The sequence below is a fragment of the Myxine glutinosa genome, chromosome 3 (genome assembly GCF_964187855.1).
Source record: "Myxine glutinosa chromosome 3, kmMyxGlut1.1, whole genome shotgun sequence".
Classification (NCBI taxonomy): Eukaryota; Metazoa; Chordata; class Myxini; order Myxiniformes; family Myxinidae; genus Myxine; species Myxine glutinosa.
The window spans coordinates 99543833-99568740 of record NC_136263.1 but is presented as its reverse complement, the minus strand read 5'-3'; the positions used below and the strand labels follow the sequence as shown (position 1 = coordinate 99568740).

The 24908-nt window shown below is 48.8% G+C and overlaps 1 pseudogene; it reads left to right on the top strand.

The window, feature by feature from the left end:
- The first annotated feature begins 863 nt into the window (after nucleotides 1–863).
- Nucleotides 864–1002, top strand: LOC137424296 (U1 spliceosomal RNA; annotated as a pseudogene).
- Nucleotides 1003–24908: the final 23906 nt, after the last annotated feature.

Genomic DNA, 24908 nt, shown 5'->3' with positions numbered 1-24908 from the left:
ATTCAGATTCACATTTCGTCAACACAGTCAAAACCAGACCTTAACTAGATGGTGGAAACTTAATTAACCGATTTCATGCCGGCCGACCCCACTTTGGCTGGTATATGTCCACTATTTTATTTTCCTTGCATTTTTCTGTAAAAACAATGGCAGAAATGGCTTCCTTGGGTCTGAAAACATATAAAAGGACATATTATTCATGTTTATATGATATCTAGATACAAAGATATGCACAAAAGTGTATTTTCCAAATTTTATGGCGGCCATCTTGGATTTCTTCGAATTACTACCTATTAGACGTAAAAGAAAAAATGGAACCCTATTTTTTTTACATCTCTATAATATTCTGAAGCAGAATCCATTGCTAAATCAATTTTAACAAACAAAAAACACAAACAATATTGTTATGACATATGGGCCTGCACTACCGGTGAAGCCATGTTGGGCAGTGAGTAGAAGAGTCCGGACCGAAGTTGTACTACTCATACTTACCTGGCGAGGGTGACAGCATGATCACAAAGGATTTTTCGCAGTGTGCCGCCCTGTGGCGTTGGCAAAAACTGCATGCAAATCGGACCTGGCAGGAGTAATTCCCTGCCAGTGGATTAAGGGGTCTCACTCCTATTAAGAGGAGTGGTCCCACCGGTATGACCATGCATTGTGGCCCTCCGGGGGCATGATGCATGCGTTTGAATGACCATGCGCTTCCCCCTCGGGGTTGAGGCGCATGTGTATTGTTTTGGGGACAGCCTTGTTGACGATGTGCCTTGACCATGGGGTCAAGGTGCACGTCCAAGGCTGTTCAAATGTTTGAGTTTTTACCTTTTTTCACTGCAAAAAAGGCAGGCCTTCGTGCGGGCCCTAAATATGCACAAAGGTGGTTTACCCAGGACGAGATCTGGCCATTGCACTCTGGGCAGGTTGACTCCTGCGATTTCCCGAAATGGGGGAAACTCGATCGTACAATTTGTGGTAGTGGGGACTGCGTTCGCGCTCTCCCCTGATCTATCTATAATTCCAGTAATCTCTGTGTGTATGTATGTATGTATGTATGTATGTATGTATGTATGTCTGTGACCGCTGTTTCTCGACAACCACGGGTCCGATATACTTTAAACTTGCCAGGTATATTGCTGGGGACCCGAGGATGTGCCTTTTCAAGGTTTGAAATTAATCGGACAAGTAGTTACCGAGCTATGTCCAAAAAACGATTCAACCAATCAGAGAGCAGCGAGCTATCACGTGTGCCGAACGTGGCGAACAGACTCTGCCTCGGACGGCACATTTGAGAGCGTATTCATTTATTTCACGTTGGCAAACTATGTTGGCGTTAAACTATGTTTTAAAACTAATTAAAACTAATTTGCGATTCATCGTAACTGCGATTTGCGACCTTCCGGACAGTGAAGACTTCACTTCCGGCAGCCAATCACAGAACGAGCCGAGCCGAGCGCGTGCGCCATTACGGTTCGTAATTCGATTTCTTCCGGAGAAAATAATAATTTCTCGATTTCTTATGCGCATTATTTCTCCCAATTCAGTCAGAGCGAAGGGCGGAAGCGAAGAGCGTTGTTTTTTTTGTTTACGGGCGTACGGGCGTACGGGCGGGGTAGAGCGTACGGGTAGCGTTTTTTTTTTTTTTTGGCAAGGAACGGGCACCCACGTACGGGCATGCCCTAGTATTTAAAATCAACAGAAGATAAACGATTTTTAATATGGTTGAGATAATTTTTGGACGAGCTTGGAAAATTCCAAACGTATGTATCAGCCAATACAACCCAAACTTAGAAAAGCCCTCATTGCTTTGTCGTTGTTGTAATGGAAATTGTAACTTATTCAAGTCAGGAGACGACGATGGTTCATGAGCGAGCATGAGCGAGCGAGCTTCAATGACAAAGGACGGACGATAACCGAAACAGGCCCGGACTGGGGGGTCGGGGCCCACGTGGCTGGTGTCGGCCCCCGACATGCGGTGTACATGCCTATTTACAAAGGGCCCCAATGCGCTGCGTGAGCAGGCCTTTAAAAGCAAGCTGTACATAATTGTGTGTGGTGCTGGCCTGGAAATGTCAAAACGAAGGTTACTGACCTTGAAATGAGATGGAAAATAATGTATAATCAGTTATGAGGTTAGTTAGTTACACAATACCGAAAATTCGGTTCGATTCCGACAACTTTGAAAATTTGACCTTTGTGACCTTCAAATGTCAAAGGTCGAAGATTCTGAAATTTATTGGAAATCTTGTATATCATGATGTATGTGATAATATAAAAACATGTACGACATTTCACCCTAGCAGGAAGCGAACGATGTAATAAAACCATCAAAAATCGACTTTTCTAAATTTCGTGACCTTGTGACCTTGACCTTGGGGCGAAAATGAAAAATCGAGCTCCGTGGGGCTAGACACATGACATTGGCCTAACCAAATACCGAATCACCTGTCAGATTCCACCAAACCCCTTGGAGAAGATGTAGCTTGAACTTGATTACCCCCTAAAAAGACATGGTTTTTCGGGCGTGGCTCCGCCCACAATGGGCGCAATACGCCCACTCTAGACAGGACACAACTAGATCATGATATCAACCTCCCACCCAAGTTTCATCAAGATCGGATGATATCATCGGGTAGTTATGCTGCGGACAGACAGACACACACACAGACAGACACACACAGACAGACACACACACAGACAGACACACACACAGACAGACACACACCCATGACGAATATAGTGGTCACTCTGTTTGATAACTCGTGAACCAATTATATTATGCAAAAAATGTCTGCTTGATTAAATCGACCCCAAGGCTTCAGTTCCCTCGCCACACCAAGTCCTCATGACCTCATCCCACACCCGCCAATCCTCCACCGCCCCTTCCCAACTCTTCCCCCTTCCTCTCCAGTTCTTCCAAGCAAGTTTTCATTAATGGCATTAAGAGGTTAAAATTGAATTAAACTACGATTAATTAAGATTAAATAAATAATTCACAATCTCGCGAGATTCTGTCATCTCCCGATATGTGTTGGACGGACACAGTCTGCAAGCGAATCATATGTTCATTCAGTCTTGTAATCTTGTATTTGTGGATTCAGCTTTGGTCACGTGGGTTCTGATGACGTCAGTTCCGTTTTGTGAAGCGAAAATTCGCTTCTTCACGAATTCAAAATTAGATTCTTCTTCTTCACGTGAAAGAGCGGCGAAGCTTAATGAAGCTATTGCTGTTAAGACTCCAGCGAAGCATCCTGTGGAATCAATTTATAAAGTGATAATGAATATTTAGAGGGTGAAGGGATAATAGTGGTAAGTTGAATGCAAAGAGGTTTCATTTGAATTGCCGTGAATTTGGTTTCGCGCCTTTGTGGCTAGGCCTTGTCGACTTGTGCACATCACTTGTGTTTGCCGAAGGGGCACGTCGGTTTATATATTTAACTTTTGATTTTGCTATTGTATTTTCTATTCCAATTGTCTAGTATTTACCATTTTGTGCCTTATATTCCTTCCTTTTCATTTATTTCACAGTTGATCATGTGGAACCCTGTACCAGTGTACCATGGAGCATGACGATGTGTATTGAAATAAAAGTTCACGCATGCGCATTACAACCCGAACCCAACGAGTTGCCCTCTGAACTTACACCAGATAGATTCAAGATCAGTGAGTAGTGTTGACTGAGGTTTTGAGATCCAACCCGAGTCTTCAGCGAAGATGGACAGGAGAACTCGTTTTAGATTTGGAGTTTTACGCGAGCCCGGCAAAGCCGTCTCAAACAGTGTTTGTCTGTCTGTATGTATGTCCCTCACAAACGTACACCAATCAGAGCTGAGGATCTGGTCACATGACAGGGGTGATGTGACGTGAATGAATACGTCTGTGATGTCATTGCGGCGGCTGACTCCACGCACCGCCATTTTGATTTCTATGCCTTTCAGGCCGAACATATCGTCGAAGATGTCATGTATTACAATCGCCATGCTCTACCCTCACGTTTTTCATTCAGTGTGAAGCACAAACAAAGCGATTGTTAAAATGACAATCAAATATCGAAAGAATCTGCGTTACGGGTCTTACAATGACACAGTATGTGTGGGCCTTCGCCTTCATGCCTTACCTTCAGGCCGCTTTGGACAGATTAGCCCTGGTTTCTTAATACTGTAGTATCGTTTTTGTAATAATAATAATAATTACGTTATTAATGATAATTACATTAATAATAATAACGTTAATAATAATAATGATTACGTTGTAGGAGCTGTGCTCCCACGTAATCGGAAGAATGGACGCGACAAAAAGCTGGAATTCGTCCGAGTTTCTTTATTGAAACAAAACAACTCGGGTACTCTGAAAAGCCCGTTTATCGGGCAGCAATATATATACACATTATCCCGGAGCGTTTGCCCGGGAAAGGCGAGAGGGGGCGTGGCCAGGCGTCCTGGACGCGGCCTGGCAAGTCGAGGGCGGGCATGCCCAGGCATGTCCGGGCGTCCCGGACGCGGCCTGGCAAGTCGAGAGCGGGCATGCCCGGGCGTCCCGGACGAGGCCTGGCAAGTTGAGAGCGGGCCTGCCCGGGCGTCCTGGACGAGCCCGGCATGGTGATCGCTCCGCGTCCTTGGTAGGTGCAAGGCGATTGTGTAAACCCAGCGGTAGCCGCTACACACGTCCCCCCAGAATCGACTTGCACCAGCAGGGTCAATTTAAGGGGGGTCCTGATGACCCGGCCGAAGCGACCCCTGGCGGGTCGTGGGGGGGGGGGGGGGGGTGCGGTGTGGTGGTGGGCGGTCGAGTGGGGGGCACCGTGGACGGGGGGCGGCCTCGCCGCGGCCGAAGGGCCAACCGTGGCGGTTGGTCGATGTCCACGTGCGCCGGCTTGAGGCGGTCCACCGCAATCCGGTCCAACCTGCCGCCGATGTCGATGACGAACGACGTCGTCCCGTCGCAGGACCCGGAAGGGCCCGTCGTACGGCGGCCGGAGTAGCCCCCGATGTGCGTCATGATGCATAAAAACGTACTCCGCTGTGCGAAGCGCTGGGGGGACGTAGGACTGGGGGTCACCGTGGTGGGACGTTGGCACAGGGGCAAACCGTCGGGCGGCCTCCTGGAGGTCCGATCGCTGGTGAGCTGCGGACCAGGGACTGGTAGCGTCGGGCACGAATTCGCCCGGGACGCGTAGCGCCTGGCCGTAGACAAGCTCGGCGGTGGATGCCCGGAGGTCCTCCTTGGGGGGCCGTGCGGAGGCCCAATAGGACCCACGGCAGCCGGTCGGCCCAACCGCCGTCCTGAAGGCCGGCCATGAGCGCGGCCTTCATGGAGCGGTGGAATCGCTCGCACAACCCGTTGGCTTGGGGGTGGTAGGCCGTAGTACGGTGGAGCTTGACCCCCAGGTTGCGGGCGACCGCGCCCCACAGCTCGGAGGTGAACTGCGGTCCGCGGTCCGACGAGATGTCCGCCGGTGCGCCGAAGCGGGCGACCCAGGTGGCGATGAAAGCCTGCGCCACGTCGGCGGTGGTGGTGGAGATGAGGGGAACGGCCTCCGGCCACCTGGTGGTCCTGTCCACCATGGTGAGCAGGTGTGTGAACCCCCGTGATGGGGGGAGGGGGCCCACCAGGTCCACGTTGACGTGGTCGAAACGTCGTTCGGGCACGGTGAAAGGTGCCAGCGGGGCCTGGGTGTGTCGGTGGACCTTGGCCTGTTGGCAGGCTGTGCAGGTGCTGGTCCAATCGCGGACGTCCCGTCGAAGGCCATGCCAGACGAATCGCGCCGACACCAGCTTCTGGGAAGCTTTCCGGCCCGGGTGGGAAAGGCCGTGGAGGGAGGCGAAGATGCGGCGTTGCCAGGTAACGGGCACAATGGGGCGAGGCTGGCCTTGGGAGACGTCGCAGAGCAGTACAGTGTCCGCGAAGGGGATGTCGGCCAGGCGGAGGCCCGTGTCCGCCGCCCGGAGGGCTTGCACCGTGGTGTCGGTGGTTTGGTCCGCCGCCATAAGCACGAAGTCCACGCCGAGGTGGACCGCGTTCGCGCTGGCCCGAGAAAGACAGTCGGCCACGGCGTTGTCTTTGCCGGCGACGTGCCGGATGTCCGTGGTAAACTCCGACACGGCGGAGAGGTGGCGCTGTTGGCGGGCCGACCACGGCTCCGTGACCTTGGCCATTGCGTAAACCAACGGCTTGTGGTCGACGAACGCCGTGAAGGGTCGGCCCTCCAGGAGGTGGCGGAAATGGCGAATGGCCAGGTGTAGACCGAGGAGCTCACGGTCAAACGTGCTATATATGAGATCGTTCGGCCGGAGCTGCCGGCTGAAAAAAGCGAGTGGCTGCCAAACCCCGTTCACCCATTTCTCATGTACGGCGCCCACCGCGTAGTCGGAGGCATCTGTGGTGAGGGCGATGGGAGCGTTGAGCACCGGGTGAGCGAGCAGTGTTGCGTCGGCGAGGGCCCGCTTTGAGCTTTTGAAGGCCGCGTCCATTGCTGCGGACCAGACGATGTCGTGCTTGGCCGGCTTGCCCCGGAGGGCTTCGTAGAGGGGCCGCATGAGTTGAGCAGCGCGGGGCACGAAGCGGTGATAGAAATTCACCATTCCCAGGAATTCCTGCAGGGCCTTTATGGAGCGGGGACGCGGAAACGTGGTGATGGCCTCGACCTTGGTTGGCAGCGGCACGGCCCCGTTCTTGGTGATGTGGTGGCCCAAAAAATCAACGGCCGTCGTGCCGAAGTGGCATTTGGCCGGGTTGACGATGAGGCCGTGCTCGCTGAGGCGCCCGAACAGTGTTCGGAGGTGGAGGAGGTGCTCAGCCCGGGACGTGCTGGCGACGAGGATGTCGTCCAGGTAAACGAAGAGGAACGGCAGGTCACGCAGCACGCCGTCCATCAAGCGCTGGAACGCCTGAGCCGCGTTCTTGAGGCCAAACGGCATCCGCAGGAATTCGAACAAGCCGAACGGCGTGATGACGGCCGTTTTAGGGACGTCGGCCGCCCTGACAGGTACCTGGTGATATCCCCGTATGAGATCGATTTTTGAAAAAATGACCCGTCGTACCAGACGGGCGGAGAAGTCTTGGATGTGCGGGATCGGATACCTGTCGGGGGTGGTAGCGTCATTAAGGCGGCGGTAGTCGCCACATGGGCGCCAGCCGCCCCCTGGTTTTGGGACGATGTGTAGTGGCGAAGCCCACACGCTATCGGAGCGCCGCACGATGCCGAGGTGTTCCAAAGCGTCGAACTCGGCTTTGGCCACGGCGAGCTTGGCTGGGTCGAGGCGGCGGGCTCTGGCGTAGACCGGCGGGCCCGTGGTTGGTATGTGGTGCTCGATCCCATGTCGTACTGCGACGGCCGAAAACGTCGGCCGCGTGAGGGCCGGGAACTCCGTGAGCAGGCGAGCAAACCTGTTCGCCACCGGGAGGGCGCATGCCAGCTCGGTCGGAGCGGAGCTGCTCAATGTGCATACCAGGGAGCTGAAGGTCTCGGCGTTGATGAGGCGACGCCGTTGGACGTCCACCAGCAGTCCGTGTGCGCAGAGGAAGTCGGCGCCTAGCAGAGCCATGGACACGCTTGCGGTTACAAAAGTCCAATTAAAGCGTTGGCCGCCGAAGCAGAGGGTGACGTTGCGCGGGCCGAAGGTGCGGATGGCCGATCCGTTGGCCACAACCAAGGAGGGGCCGCAAACCGCGGACTGCCTGTCCTGATCGGAGGCGGGTATGACGCTCAGTTGGGCGCCGGTGTCGCACAGGATGCGCCGTCCGGACCCTTTGTCCGTGATGAAAAGTAAGTTGCCCGTGTGGCCGGCGCTCATGGCTGGTAATGAACGCCGGCCCGGCTGTTTCCTGGCCTGCCGAAGGTGCACGGGGGTCGGCATGTCCGGGCCTTCTGTCCGAACCTGGCATGATAGTAACACCACGCTTGGTCAGGTGGAGGCCCCGGTCGTCGTGCTGGAGGTGGTCGGCTCGGCGTAGCGGCCGCCATTTGCGTCGGCAGTTCGGTCGTCGACCGTGCCGGGTGCTCGGGCGCCATGGGCGTTGCGTCGGACGGCGGTGGGCCCCAGGTCGCTGCTGCAATGCGTTGGCCTGCTGCGGAGATCTTGTCGGCTTCCCTGGCGAGGGCGCGGGGATCCGTGATCGTCGTGCTCGCCAGGGCGAGGCGTACCGGGCTAGGCAGCTGATGGAGGAACAGCTCCCGGAACAGGAATGCCGGAGAGTGCTCGCCGAGCAGCGAAAGCATGTAGTCCATTCGCTCGGACGGGGGCGTGTCGCCGAGCTCGGGCAGGTCGAGCAGGCGCCGTGCGCGTTCCACCGATGAGAGGGCGAAAGCGTCGAGGAGGAGCTTTTTAATCGCGCCGTATTTGTCAGCGGCTGGCGGGCTCTCGAGGAGGCTCAGGGCGCGGGCCGCGGTGGCTGAGCCGAGCGCTGCTACCACATGGTGGAAGCGGGTGTCGTCGGCCGTGATGCCTCGCAGGGCGAACAGGGAGTCCGCCTGGGCGAACCAAACCGCCGCGTGAGCCTCCCAGAAGGTAGGCAGTTTGAGGGCAACTGCCGTGTCCATGTCGGTAGGTCACCAATGTAGGAGCTGTGCTCCCACGTAATCGGAAGAATGGACGCGACAAAAAGCTGGAATTCGTCCGAGTTTCTTTATTGAAACAAAACAACTCGGGTACTCTGAAAAGCCCGTTTATCGGGCAGCAATATATATACACATTATCCCGGAGCATTTGCCCGGGAAAGGCGAGAGGGGGCGTGGCCGGGCGTCCTGGACGCGGCCTGGCAAGTCGAGGGCGGGCATGCCTGGGCGTGCCCGGGCGTCCCAGACGAGGCCTGGCAAGTTGAAAGCGGGCCTGCCCGGGCGTCCTGGACGAGCCCGGCATGGTGATCGCTCCGCGTCCTTGGTAGGTGCAAGGCGATTGTGTAAACCCAGCGGTAGCCGCTACAACGTTAATAATGATGATATAGTAAATATAATCATACCTGGTGTTGGCCTCATGGTTAGGGTGGTGGGCTTGGGATCCTATGGTCCTGAGTTTGAGTCAGTTTTGACCAGGGAGCTGCATCATGAAGCAGCGGGTACGGAGCGTCTCCGCATCACATCTCTTGTTGCCATTAAGTCATGCAAAGAATAGTTCTCGCTTGCTTTGTCCATTTATCGACGTGAATAATGAAAATAGTTTTGTCAGTCTCATGTTTTTCTTGACTCTGCACTACCTGGGTCCTTGATTAATATGGTACCATTTTCAACTTTGTACGACCTGTGGTTTGGGAGGAGATACAAAAATGACACACAGACATCTTGTCATCGAGATAAAACACCGATGTCTGTGCTTGCCCAATGTTCTCGGACCCACATTCCCACCGACAATGATTTTAAGTTGATAAACTGTTCGATTGTATTAATGTAGTGCCGATGTCACACATTTGATGGGTCAAATTGGCCTCCTCCAGCATCCAAGTTCCTTGTGAATCTATTTAATACATAAGCTGTGATTAAACCCCCGGGAGCAAACGCTTCCGGATGTCAAAGGTCCCAATACCAGTGGACGGACACATATTGCATACTCATCCACAAGAAGCAGACGCTTACTTAACTTGACCATTTTTTAATATCGTATGAATAATGAAAATGTTTTTGTTGAAATGAATTTTTTTTGACCTGCATTACCCAGCTCTTTGGTGGTTAATATGGTACCTGCTTCAACTTTGTGCGACCAGTTGTTTTGGAGGAGATGCAAAACTGACACATTGGATCTTATTGCATAGATATACCATATACACATCAGTCTTTTGGGACCGTCACTGGTAACATGTGACCCAGCGCTACCTAAACAGACACCGCTCACAGGCGTTGCTGGTAGGGAGAGTGACTGTGACTCCCTGCCACGACGAAAAACAACACCTGGCAACGATCCTCCAGAGCCAGCAGGAAGGTGTGTGGAATTCGTGCCGGACATTAAAGGTCCATCTGGGAACAAGCTGTCCTGTTGGCCATCCAGTACGGGGATGGTGTGTCCTACAAAACAACTAATGGGGATAGGAAAATTTATTTTTCCGCCTGGCCTCAAATTTCCGGTACCCTCTCTTTCACAGTGATCCCATGAAGAGGTTTCCTTGTTTCAGGAGATGAAGGTTTTGGCAGTTTTCCTCTTCTTTTTATTTGTAGCCCTTTGCATTCAGTGGCCCTCAGCCTTGTTAAGGGTGAATTTCAATGATTTTTTAAAATATATGTATATATACCACAGTTGTGGCCAAAAATATTGGCACCCTTGCACTTTTTTCAAATAATGCACCATTTCTTGCAGAATATTGTCAAAATTAAAAAATATTTTGGTATCCACATATGTATTTCTTTGGTTTGCAGTGGAACAAAACAAAAAAGCTGATAAAATTACGAAATCTTAGCTTATTCCACACAAAAATCCTAAAATGGCCCGGACAATATTATTTGCACCTTTTCGAGGTTGTGAGAAATAATTAGATTTCAAGCAGGTGATTCTCCTTTACTTTTGAATTGAACTCACCTTTAGTGAGTTGCAGGTGTCTGATATAAAGATCACTCATTCAACCAGTTTGAATGGAGAAAAGGAGTCATTCTGCTGTTTTGTGTCACTGTGTGTACCACAATGAGCATGGAGAAAAGAAAGAAAACCAGAGAATTGTCTGAGGAGGTCAGACACAAGATTGCAGTCAAGCATGGACAATTTCCAGGCTACAAGTCAAGTCCATCTCCAGAGACCTTGATGTTCCTGTGTCCACCATACGCAATGTTATCAGGAAGTTTAAGGCTCATGGCACTGTAGCCAACCACCCTGGACATGGTCGCAAGAGAGAGCTTGATCGAAGATTGCAGCGAAGGATTGTTCGAATGGTGGAGAAAGCACCTCGATCAACTGCCAAACAGATTCAAGCTGACCTTCAGACACAAGGTACGACAGTTTCAACTCGCACTATCCGTCGCCAACTCAATGAAAGGGGGTTCCATGGTAGGAGACCCAGGAGGACCCCACTGCTGAGATAGAGGTAAGAAAGCCCGACTGCAGTTTGCCAAAACCCTTCTGGGAGAATGTCCTGTGGACAGATGAGACCAAATTAGAGCTTTTTGGTAATGCACATCTCTATTTTTGCAGAAAAACAAAATGAAGCCATCAAAGCAAAGAACAACTTCCCTACAGTCAAACATGGAGGAAGTTCAGTGATGTTTTGGGGTTGCTGTACTGCCTCTGGCACTGGGTGCCATGAATGTGTGCATGGCATCATGAAATCAGGAGATTACGAAGGCATTTTGGAGCACAATGTTCAACCCTGTGTCAGAAAGCGGGGTCTCCGTCGAAGGTCATGGGTGTTGCAGCTTGACAATGATCTCAAACACATTTCAAAAAGCACCCAGGAATTGTTCAAGACAAAATGCTGGACTGTTCTGAAGTGGCCAGCAATGAGTCCAGATCTAAATCCCATTGAACACCTGTGGGGAGATCTGAAAACAGCAGTTGGGAGAAGGCACCCTTCAAATTTGGAAGAACTGGAGCAGTTTGCACAAGAAGAGTGGGCCAAACTGCCAGTAGAGCGGCGTAGGAAGCTCATTCATGGCTATAGGAAGCGCTTGTCTGCAGTTATTTTGTCCAAAGGCTGTGCTCCCAAATATTAAGTCGAGGGTGTCAATAATTGTCAATGCCATTTCTTTTTATTTTCTGATTTAAAAGGATATATTAAGTTCTGAATCAAAAACAAAGGTTCTGTCATATCAACAGTGAAATAAAGAATTGTGGAGACAAAATACTTTTGTCAATTTCAACTTATTTGTCGAGAAAATTGTGAGTTATTTGAAAGAAGTGCAAGGGTGCCAATATTTTTGGCCAGGACTGTACATAATGAGATATATATATATATATATATATATATATATATATATATATATATATATATATATATACATATATATATATATATATATATATATATATATATATACATATATACATATACATATATATATATATACATATATACATATACATATTGTTGTGGATATGAGAATGTTTTTTTATTTTATTGTTGTGGTAAAATGTTGTTGTAAAAGGTTGTTGTAAAATATCACCCCTCCTCCCTCCGTTTGTGGTTGTATAAAGGTCAAAGGGCGTTCCCGTAGTTAGTCCATAAAACATACATGCAGGACACGATATATCTTTTTTGACAGTTATATCCTTATTATGTGTATTAGTGTAAGGCTGTGTCTTCCATTAATTGAAATACTCCATTGCACCAGTGAAAGAGATAGATTCCCTTCATTCCCACTCCCAACGCTTCCATTCCCCCCTTTCCGTCAATTGCAATTCGCATTGCCAACTGCATGTTGGGCGGTTTTCCCTTCATCCGCCATTGACCACGAGGCAGGGTTGGGGGAAGGAAGGCGGGTCCCCACCTCGTCAGAGAGGGGAGGAGTGATCCAGCCCAACTCGACCAACCATGAACAAGGGGTTTGGCTTGAGAGGGCGGGGAGAGAACGTTTGGGGGAGGTTCGAAAAGGTTGAGGGGCGGGGCCTATATAACCCACGGCGGGGGTGTTCCCAGAGGAGATGCACTTTGAGTTGGTCTGAGTCGGTTGTCAGAGGAGGGTCAGTGGTTGCGTTGGTTGCGGTGGTAAGAAGTCGGTGGTGAGAAGTGGTGGCGTCGAGTGAGCAGTGGTTGCGTTGGTTGCGTTGAGTTGTCAATGGTGAGGAGACACCAGGGCCAAGAGAGAGAAGGTGCCAAGGGCCATTGCCAGCAGTTGCGCCAGAGACGGCAGACGCGCCCTGAGCTGAGCCAGAGAGGCAGCGTTGACTCCACCAGGCAGCTTCAACCCGTTACCCCGCGGGGACCAAATAGCGGTGGCATCGGTGGCCGTCGAGGTCCAGCCGACGTCCCGTGCGGGATCAAGCCCGAACCATCTGCCCCAGCTGAACCTTCCCATTCCTCCTTCCAACATTCATTCCATTCCATCCTTCTTGTATACGTGAGTTTGTTTTGTTTGTTCTGTCCCTGGGTATTTAATTAAGTCTGTAGGTAAGCTAAAATTTGCACTGTGTCACCTGCGTCTTATGTGTTGTAAATAAAACTTGATTGCTCCTTTTTGCTTGTGTGTGTAAATAATAAACCCGATTACTAGTCTGTACGTCTTCTCGTTTTATTCCTTTTCCTCTTGCATTGCGTCGTTTTTGTCTTTTCCCTCATTGAGCAGCTACGGTGCGATACGGCCAAAGTTCTGGGTGAATCGGGTGAGTCAGGGATCCTGTAACGGTCGCAGCAATACCAAACCGCTCGGTAACTAACATCTTAAACCGCGATCTGTAACAATTGGTGTCTGGGAGTGGAATTCGGGGCCCGAACCAAATTTTTTAAAAAACATCTAGACAAAATTTGGTCAAAATTACGAGCTGCCGAAATTTGTTGTTTTTTTTAAAAGAAAAACCCGAATTTTGAAATCGCGCCATGGCTGGTCAAGGCGACGGGATGCCGGTGGGAGAGATAGACGGGGTAGAATCGACCCAGGACCTAGGGGAAATGTATGTGGATGAAAGAGAGGAGGAGAACATTGGCAATGAGGTTGAGGGAGTATCAGACGCACAAGATGGCGTCCTCGCGCACGTGGTTGTTGCGGCACCAAATTTAGCCGCGCCCATGGTCGCGGTAGTCGAACCCGAGATGCCAATGGATTTGAACCTGTTTATGAAACAGATGATGGCCTTTATGGTAAAAACAGACGATAATTTCAAAGGGATGGAAAACAGAATGGGAAACCAAATGGGGTAATGGGGAACCGGATGGATGCTCGGAGTGAGCAAATTGAAGCAACAATAAACGGAATGAGGGCCGATAGGAAGGAAAGGGAGCAGAGGGACAGAGACCGCAAGTTGGGCGAAAGGGTCCCAGGGGTGCAGGAGGAGGTAAAGCGGGTCGAAAAGCGCTGGTTGAGCGAAGCGGAGGAAAGCACGGGTACAATGACGGGGGTAGAAATCGCGACCCGGGGTTTGGAAAAGCCGGCGACCGATGAGGTAGAGGGAATTTTATTAAAGCCAAAGGTCGTCGAGGTGAACAAAGAAATTATGGGTATAGTTGAAATTGGAGAGACCGGGGACTTAAAGTTAAAAGAGCAACAATCGGAGGAAGGAATGGAAATTGCTCAAAGTCTAAATGCACATCCTGATGCTGTACTCGCTAATCCAAATGGAAGTTTGCAGGTTTTGGTGCAGGGAGGAAGAAGAACCCCGAGGTGAGACGTGCTGTATATTGTGCGGGTAGATTTTGTAAGAGGATGTTTAGCGACAAAAGAATTTTCGCGCGCTTGGGATCGAGGAAGCATCCGGGCGTTGGTGAAGGGTCCCGTGTGAGTGGAAATGGCACGCGTGGGAGGAAAAAGTGTGCGTCGGCGAGTGGGTGTGTTATAAAGTGTGGGAGTGAAACCGAGTGCGAGCGAGAATGCACGTCGGTGTGTACGAGGTGTGACACAGGGAGTGAGAGCAATACGGAGTGTACGTGCGAGGGTGAGTGTGACACGGAGAGTAAGGTGGTGGTGGAACGTGTGCGATAAAGCACACCTGAGTTGGTGGTGGAGCGGGTGCGAGAATGCACGCTTGGAATGGTAGAGGGTGTGCGAGGAAGCACACCTGGGTTGGTGGAAGCGCGTGTGCGAGGGAGCACAGGGAAGCGCGGTGTGGTAAGTGTTACGGAGGACGTAACGGAGGAAAGGTGTGGACCAAAGTGTGCGCAAGAGTGTGCGCGAGAGGTGTGGTGTGTAACAGAGAGAGCGTTGGTGGAATGTACGGACGGCGTTGGAACGCCAGGTTTTGTGAGGGTGAAAGGGGTAGCGTATGCTTGTAAGCATGCAAGTAAAGCATCGACGGTAACCGGGTTAGTGGTTAGAGCGACGGATAGCCGATGCGAGCACTCGGTGCGAGGAGCCCTTTGTTGGATGCAGGGCCCGGCGCGGATCGAAGCTGCGTCGCTTCTCTTCGAAGTGTCGTTGCCGATTCGGGCTTGGCCCCGCCCCGCACGGTCGAGTCCGGGCCTTGTCGGGCCAGGCGACCGGTCCGGTTCAAGGGCGAGTGGGAGGAAGCGGAAAGGTGCCCCCTCGTGGGGACGGGGTTCCGACCGGGGGAGATTGAGCCATCGGGCCCGGGACCGCAAGGTGCCGCGCCGAGATGGTGCGTGGAATCTCGGTCCAACCAAACCACCTCCCTTGAACCGAAAGCCGGACGGATTCAACCTGCAGGCAACCAAACCACCCGAATTCATTGCTCGGCTTTACGAACCGAGTTTAATGATGTCATGACGCACCGAGGCTAGGATATAGTGGACTGTGATGATGGTAATAGTGATAGTGATCGTGATTTGATACGAAATTTATAATAGTGGGTAGAATTGGCAGTAAATGGAAAATTTTTGAATTGGTTGGAATTTGGACGAGCAAAATTTATAGTGAGAGACCCCCGATGTGGTGGGATGGCAAATCCACCATCCCTCACGAGTGGGGCAAATGCGCTATAGTTTATGGGGTGTATGGCAGTGAAAACTAGCCCGGGTGGGTTAGGTTATATTGATAGGGATCTAGCGCAGATGACATTAGGTAACGTTAAGATTAGTTAGTGACTGATACCTGTAGTGGGGACGCAGGTAGTTTAGTGTGGATGATAATGACGTGGGAGCGCAATAGTTTAAAGGGACGACTGGGAAGCGCAAGTTTCAGAGGGGAGTAGTTAGCTGAGATGATGCCGTGTGTGTGTGAGGATTGAACAGGTGTGATTGCACAGGTGTGCAACTGAACAGGTGTGTGGAGCAGTGTATGAGTGAGTGATGATGATGGGTATTGTGATGACCAAATGGTCCAGGGAGAAAGGAGGGTGCAGGTGGCACCAGGTGATTGCATAGGTGTGCAACAAACAGGTGTATGTGGCTGTGTGGAATAAATGGAGTATTGGAATGGATGGTCGTGGAGTGAGTATGGTGGAAATTGTGGAGTGGAGTGGATGGTGCGAAGGTGTGAATGGGGGAAGAGTGGACCCCCATCACGGATACCCGGGGCGGGTAGTGTAAGTGTTAGGTAGAGGGTACAGGTAAATTGTGGTTGGATATTGGCATCTGTGGTGCGAGGTGAAAGAATGGTCTTTGGATGGGTGCATTAGTGTTGTGGAAATGGCTGGGCGTGTAGCCTGTTAGTGTGTGTAGTTGGTTGGGCGCTCCACCACTGTGAGGATGTCGGCCAGGTGAGGCCGCAGGTGGGCTCTGGGAGCCGGTAGTAGTTGTTGTGGATGGGGCCCGAGGATCCGGAGGACGGACCCGGGTAGCCCAGTGCCAGAGGGCACCGAGTGGGGTGACAGAGCCAGGAGGGGCCTGCCCCAGTTAGATAGGTTAGGGTGAGGAGCTAGGTAAGCTCGGGTGGCAACTACAGTGGTGGAGGTGTGCAGGTGGGTAGACCTGCTGGGAGAGCTACACGTCGCAGCCCAGAAATTGTGCGAGGGCACCGGGAGATAAATCGGGGGAGTGAGACCCCAAATTGAGAAGCACCACAGTTGGGTCAATGGGAATTGGTTTTTAGAACCCATAGCGTAAGTGGCCAATGGATTGGCAGGGAAAGACCCCGGGTAGTGTAAAGTGTGTTAATGTCATTTAGAAAGTAGTTAGGATGAAGTCTCCTCGCACCATCTGCATCCACTCACCTGAGGTGACAGGTACTCCACACCATGCCATGGTTTAATTATTTTTATGATGCAAATGTTTGGATTGTGAGACGCATCATGACGTGGGTATGACATTGTGCTTTGATGTTCCATCTCTGCCTCCTTATGAGGATTGATGATGAATTTGGTGATGGCAAATTTTGAAGTAGAGGGATTGTGGAGACGAATTTGGTATAGGGGAAATATGGGGAAGACGTGACAGTAGTGACGAATTTGTAAATGTGTAGATTTTTGTACATATGGGGTAAGGGCAAGGGTAGGGTAGGTGACAGGGGGGTGACGTACGATAGGGACGAGCTTTCTCACTTCGCCCTCCGTACGCATTTCGCCTTGCATTGCCTTATTGATGTGTACCCTTGTGACCTTACCCCTCGCTCAATTGTCTTTCCCCTTTTGTCTCCCACATGACCTGTGCGCCATTGGGTGCCGAGGGGAGCGTGCGTGGGTCGGCCATTGTGCGCCCGAAATTCCCAGAACCAGCTGTCTGCATCGATGCACCACATTATGGACCACATGTCTGTGGCCGAGCACCACTTATGGACCCCATGGGTTGGGGCATGGCCCCTCTGCTGGAACCGGCCATGAGGGCCCGAAATCTTGCTGGCGGACCTTGGCCACAGGGCACCGATGCCCCACAGGTGAACCACACTAGTTGGCCCTGTGGGCCATAAATAAAATCAAATAAAAAAGGGACACATGGGGCACACTTTATTGCAAATAGGCCGCCAGTAAGAAAAGCAAAGAAAATGACAACAACTGGAAGAGATAATAATAACCAGCAGAGGGAGCCAAAGAGCAAGAGATCACCTGCAGGGTTAGGGGTTGTTGATTTTATTTTTATGGAACACTGATGAACTATGGTGACTGCACCGATTGGTGCTTGGGTGTGTATTGGTGTGTTTTTGGGTGCTTTCATGGTGCGTCGATGCAGAGCAGACTGTCTCCCCCCCAGAAAGAACAATTACAGGTCCTGGGTTAGTCTTGTAAATAAAAGTAGCGTCAAGTGTAAATAATGCTTCCCACCGTCAGTGTGTAGTTTGAAGACCATTCCGCAATTCGGTTAACTGTGGGCGTAAGTCTGTTAGGCAGGGTGCAATGGAGCAGCGGGACACATTTATTTATGTTTTAAAACTGTCGCACTCAGGGTCAGGTTAAAAGTAGAGGGAACTACACCTACGTGCCACACTAAGGTAAAAGTTATAGGCCCGGGCAATGCCTAAGGGGAGGAGGGTGCAGTGTTGTGGATATGAGAATGTTTTTTTATTTTATTGTTGTGGTAAAATGTTGTTGTAAAAGGTTGTTGTAAAATATCACCCCTCCTCCCTCCGTTTGTGGTTGTATAAAGGTCAAAGGGCGTTCCCGTAGTTAGTCCATAAAACATACATGCAGGACACGATATATCTTTTTTGACAGTTATATCCTTATTATGTGTATTAGTGTAAGGCTGTGTCTTCCATTAATTGAAATACTCCATTGCACCAGTGAAAGAGATAGATTCCCTTCATTCCCACTCCCAACGCTTCCATTCCCCCCTTTCCGTCAATTGCAATTCGCATTGCCAACTGCATGTTGGGCGGTTTTCCCTTCATCCGCCATTGACCACGAGGCAGGGTTGGGGGAAGGAAGGCGGGTCCCCACCTCGTCAGAGAGGGGAGGAGTGATCCAGCCCCACTCGACCAACCATGAACAAGGGGTTTGGCTTGAGAGGGCGGGGAGAGAACGTTTGGGGGAGGTTCGAAAAGGTTGAGGGGCGGGGCCTATATAACCCACGGCGGGGGTGTTCCCAGAGGAGATGCACTTTGAGTTGGTCTGAGTCGGTTGCCAGAGGAGGGTCAGTGGTTGCGTTGGTTGCGGTGGTAAGAAGTCGGTGGTGAGAAGTGGTGGCGTCGAGTGAGCAGTGGTTGCGTTGGTTGCGTTGAGTTGTCAATGGTGAGGAGACACCAGGACCAAGAGAGAGAAGGTGCCAAGGGCCATTGCCAGCAGTTGCGCCAGAGACGGCAGACGCGCCCTGAGCTGAGCCAGAGAGGCAGCGTTGACTCCACCAGGCAGCTTCAACCCGTTACCCCGCGGGGACCAAATAGCGGTGGCATCGGTGGCCGTCGAGGTCCAGCCGACGTCCCGTGCGGGCTCAAGCCCGAACCATCTGCCCCAGCTGAACCTTCCCATTCCTCCTTCCAACATTCATTCCATTCCATCCTTCTTGTATACGTGAGTTTGTTTTGTTTGTTCTGTCCCTGGGTATTTAATTAAGTCTGTAGGTAAGCTAAAATTTGCACTGTGTCACCTGCGTCTTATGTGTTGTAAATAAAACTTGATTGCTCCTTTTTGCTTGTGTGTGTAAATAATAAACCCCATTACTAGTCTGTACGTCTTCTCGTTTTATTCCTTTTCCTCTTGCATTGCGTCGTTTTTGTCTTTTCCCTCATTGAGCAGCTACGGTGCGATACGGCCAAAGTTCTGGGTGAATCGGGTGAGTCAGGGATCCTGTAACGGTCGCGGCAATACCAAACCGCTCGGTAACTAACATCTTAAACCGCGATCTGTAACAATATACATATATATACACACAGACTTGGCATTTAATATGGAATATTTTTTTTGTGGGGGTGAACTTACTTTTCAAGATGACTTAGAACCAAAAGTTCATTGGAATTATGTTGAAATTATTCTAGATTTTGTTAATGTGACCTTTAAAAGAAACAAAAACCACATTTGACATTTCAAAGCAAATAAATTGATCCTTGAAAGTGATGGAAACTGAGATCGAACTCAATTCACGGACAGTACTGTGTTAAACTTCTGTACGTTTTCCAGAAGTAGCTCTTTATTTTACACATGCGCCAAAAAAAATTTCAACAAAAACAAAAGTTAAATCATGACTGGGATTACAGACAGTAAAATTACAGTTCAGTACTTCGTGTAACCCCCACGAGCATTCAGGAGAGCACGTACAGGTCGAGGCATGCTGTTCACGAGCTTTGCCAAGGTTTGGACAGGAATCGCTTGCCATGCTGTGACAATAGCCTGCTGCAATTCACACACAGTGGTGGGCTGCTGGACCAAGTTGTCGATTTGACGCGTTAATTCTGCCCACAAGTTATCTATCGGATTCATATCCGGGGACATGGCAGGCCACTCCATATGCTCGACACCACGGTCAACAAGAAAGTGTTGGATCATGCGAGCATGATGAGGCCGTACATTGTCATCTTGGAAGACAAAGTTTCCTCGAAAGGCTGCATGAGCAAATGGAAGCAATGTTTCTTCCAGAATGGCCCTGTACTTGAACTGGTTCAGGTTTGCATTCAGAACAACCAGGTCAGTTTTGCCCCCTGCATGAAAAGCAGCCCAAACGGCCACCCCACCACCTCCAGCTTGGACTCTTGGCACTATACAATCTTCGTTGTAGGCTTCATGCACTTGTCTGCATACTCGGACGTGGCCATCTTGACGATAGACCAGAAATCTAGACTCGTCACTGAAGGTCACGTGATTCCAGTGTCCTGGCTGCCATTGACGGTGCTCTCTGGCCCATTGCAATCAGCGCTGGCTGTGTTGTCTGGTCAGGCGTGGCTTTCTCAGGGGACGCCTGGCACGATAGCCTGTTTGAACCAGTCGTTGGTTGACTAGCCTTCTGGATACAGGCACATTTGTCAGTTGCTGCCACTCAGCCCTAAGCCGATTAGCTGACTTGGTACGGCCATTGAAGACTAACCGGTGCAGCTGGCGATCATCTCTCCTTGTGATTCTGCGGGGACGTCCTGGCCTCGGTATTGGAGTAGGGACACCCCTCTGAGCATTTCGTTTCAGGATCTTTGACACCTGACCTTGAGTGATGCCATACTGCCAAGCAATAGCACGCTGTTTCATGCCGGAATTTCGTAAAGCCACCACTTCATGACAAACAGCATTGTCAAGTTGACGGACCATCTCCAGAGGAAGCGGCAATAACTTTTGTAGACATGCAGCAGTTGTTTTCCACTAATACAGAACCAACAACCCTTATATACCCGATTGTGAAGCCAATCTTCAAATGTACCTGTCCTTACATTTTGTCACGCCACCTGTGATATTATCCTGTTTTTGCCTTCTTGCTGCGAAAGACAATCAGTGACATGGTTCTTTTGACAAAGAAATCACCGAAGCGTAAAAGAAACTCACCAGATTGATATACTGAGTTCAGAAAGTAAACCCAAGTCAAGAATAAAAAAAATTTCCATATTAAATGACAAGTCTGTATATACAGTCACGTGAAAAACCCCATGTAAAGTTTTGACTTTTTCAACATATTTCAACATACAGCTATTTGATCCTCATTTCAACAATATTGATAGATAACGGTGATATAATATAACAAATATCATGAAACATTTACATTTTGTAGTCCATTGTATAATTTAAATAAACATAAATGCAAATTTCGCATGTGGAAAAAGTAAGTACACCCTTGGCTCTAATAGCTGGTATTGACCCCTTTGGCAGAAACAACCTCAAGTAGGCATTTCTTAAAACTGTCTACCAGTCTCTGACATGGACTGGGAGAAAATTTTGCCCACTCCTCCATGCAGAATTCTTTCAGCTGTGCGATGTTTGAGGGGTTTCTTGCATGCAAAGCTCGTTTCAAATCCCTCCACAACTTCTCGATGGCATTTAGATCCGGGCTTTGACTTTGCCATTCCAGAACCGTCCATTTCTTTCTTTTCAGCCATTCCTTGGTGTATTTACTGGTATGTTTAGGGTCATTGTCATGTTGCAAGGTCCACCTTCGGTTGAGCTTCAACTTTCCGACAGATGGCCTCACATTATCCTCAAGCACCCTCTGGTACAATGATGAATTCATAGTGGATTCTATGATGGTGAGCTACCCAGGCCCTGATGCAGCAAAGCTGCCCCAAACCATAATATTTCCACCACCATGCTTTACAGTTGGTATCAGGTTCTTGTGTTCAAATGCTGTCTTTGGTTTTTGTCAAACATGTCTTCTGGTACTGTGGCCAAATATCTCTACCTTTGCCTCATCTGTCCAGAGCACATTGTTCCAGAAGTGCTGGTCTTTGCCTCGGTGTTCATTGGCAAACTTTAGTCTTGCCCTGATGTTCTTTCTGGTCAGCAAAGGATTCCTCCTGGCACACCTCCCATGTAGATCAAATTTGTGCAGCCTCTTTCTAATGGTATACTCGTGCACTTTGACATCAACAGTGGCAAGAGCTACCTGTCGGTCCCGTGATGACATTCTGGGGTTCTTAGAGACTTCTTTCAGCATCTTGCGGTCTGCTCTCGGGCTGAACATGCTGGGGCGGCCTGGCCTAAACAAGTTGGCAGTTGTTTGGAATCTTCTCCACTTGTAGATGATCTTCCGGACAGTCGAATGATTGATTTCAAATTGTTTGGAGATCTTTTTAAATCCCTTCCCAGACTCGTAGGCATCTCTAACCTTCTTTCTGAAGGCCTCAGAGAGCTCTTTTGATCTAGGCATGGTGATGCCGCACACTTCAACAACACAGAGCAAACCAAACTAAATGTCAGGTTTAAATAAGACAGGTTCCTCCAAGATCCTCTCTAACGATGTTCTAATCATTTGCCCCTGAGCTGGTGCACCTGATTCTAATTTTAGGTATTTGAAGTAGTGATAAATGTAGGGGTGCACTTACTTTTTCCACATGCGAAATTTGCATTTATGTTTACTTAAAGTATGCAATGGACTCCAAAATGTAAATGTTTCATGATATTTGTTATATTGTATCACCTTTATCTATCAATATTGTTGAAATGAAGATCAAATAGCTGTATGTTGAAATATGTTGAAAAAGTCAAAACTTTACAAGGGGTGTACTTACTTTTTCACGTGACTGTATATATGTACATATACACAGTGCATTCATAAAGTATTCAGACCCCTTCACTTTTTTCACATTTTTTTTATGTTGCAGCCTTATGCTGAAATCGTTTAAATTCATTTTTTCCCTCATCAATCTACACTCAATACACCATAATGACAAAGAGAAAACAAGATTTTAAAAAGGTTTGCAAATTTATTAAAAAGAAAAAAAACTGAAATATCAGATTGACATAAGTATTCATACCCGTTGCTATGACACTTGAAATTTAACTCAGGTGCCTCCCATTTCTCTTGATCATCTTTGAGATGTTTCTACACCTTGATTGGAGTCCACCTGTGGTAAATTCAATTGTTTGGACATGATTTGGAAAGGCACACACCTGTCTATATAAGGTCTCAAAGCTGACAATGCATTTCGGAACAAAAACCAAGCCATGATGTCGAAGGAACTGCCTGCAGAGCTCAGAGACAGGATTGTGTCGAGGCACAGATCTGGGGAAGCCTACAAAAAATCTCTGCTGCATTGAAGGTTCCCAAGAGCACAGTGGCCTCCATAATTCTTAAATGGAAGAAGTTTGGAACAACCAGGACTCAAACTAGAGCTGGCCGCCCGGCCAAATTGAGCAATCGGGGGAGAAGGGCCTTGGTAAGAGAGGTGACAAAGAACCCGATGGTCACTCTGGCTGAACTCCAGATATCCTGTGTGGAGATGGGAGAAACTTCCAGAGGGACAATAATCACTGCAACGCTCCACCGATCTGGGCTTTATGGCAGAGTGGCCAGACGGAAGCCTCTCCTCAGTGAAAGACACATGAAAGCCCGTTTGGAGTTTGCAAAAAATAAACCGATAGGACTCTCAGACTGTGAGAAACAAGATTCTGTGGTCAGATGAAACCAAGATTGAACTGTTTGGCTTCCGTCTGACCACTCTGCCATGAAGCCCAGATCGGTGGAGTGTTGCAGTGATGGTTGTCCTTCTGGAAGTTTCTCCCATATCCACACAGGATACGAGTCCTGTGTATCAAACCTCTTGTACCACTCTCTGATACGAGTCCGTAATCGCCGATTCCTTCCATACCTTGTACGAAAATTACACTGAACTTGCGTGTCGGATATCATCTGAACCATTCGACGCACCGAGCTTTCTCTTGTGAAGTCGCCATTTCTTTAAATTAAACTGCCATACCTGAAAATAAAGATACCTGAAAATAAAGAAAACTTTGAGTTTCTTTATCATATGAAACAAAAGGTATCGTATCATTTGTGGTACAGTACTAAATATATCAACAACCAAAGGTGCCCAGTTCTTTTTGGAACACCATCCATGTATATATATATATATATATATATATATATATATATAATACATGTGTATATATATATATATGTATATATATATATATATATATATATATATATATATATATATATATATATATAATACATGTGTATATATATATATATATATATATATATATATATATATATATATATATATATATATATATACAGTCACGTGAAAAAGTAAGTACACCCCATGTAAAGTTTTGACTTTTTCAACACATTTCAACATACAGCTATTTGATTTTCATTTCAACAATATTGACAGATAAAGGTGATATAATAAAACAAATATCATGAAACATTTACATTTTGTAGTCCATTGAATAATTTAAATAAACATAAATGCAAATTTTGCATGTGGAAAAAGTAAGTACACCCCTAAATTTATCACGACTTCAAATACCTAAAATTAGAATCAGGTGCACCAGCTCAGGTGCAAATGATTAGAACATCGTTGGAGAGGATCTTGGAGGAACCTGTCTTATTTAAACCTCAGAAATTTAGTTTGGTTTGCTCTTTGTTGTTGAAGTGTGTGGCGTCACCATGCCTAGATCAAAAGAGCTCGCTGAGGCCTTCAGAAAGACGGTTATAGATCCCTACGAGTCTGGGAAGGGATTTAAAAAGATCTCCAAACAATTTGAAATCGATCATTCGACAGTCCGGAAGATCATCTACAAGTGGAGACGATTCCAAACAACTGCCAACCTGTTCAGGCCAGGCCGCCCCAGCAAGTTCAGCCCGAGAGCAGACCGCAAGATGCTGAAAGAGGTCTCTAAGATCCCCAGAATGTCATCACGGGACCGACAGGTAGCTCTTGCCACTGTTGATGTCAAAGTGCACGAATCTACCATTAGAAAGAGGCTGCACAAATTTGATCTGCATGGGAGGTGTGCCAGGAGGAAACCTTTGCTGTCCAGAAAGAACATCAGGGTAAGACTGAAGTTTGCCAATGAACACCTCGGCAAAGACCAGCACTTCTGGAACAATGTGCTCTGGACAGATGAGTCAAAGGTAGAGGTATTTGGCCACAGTACCAG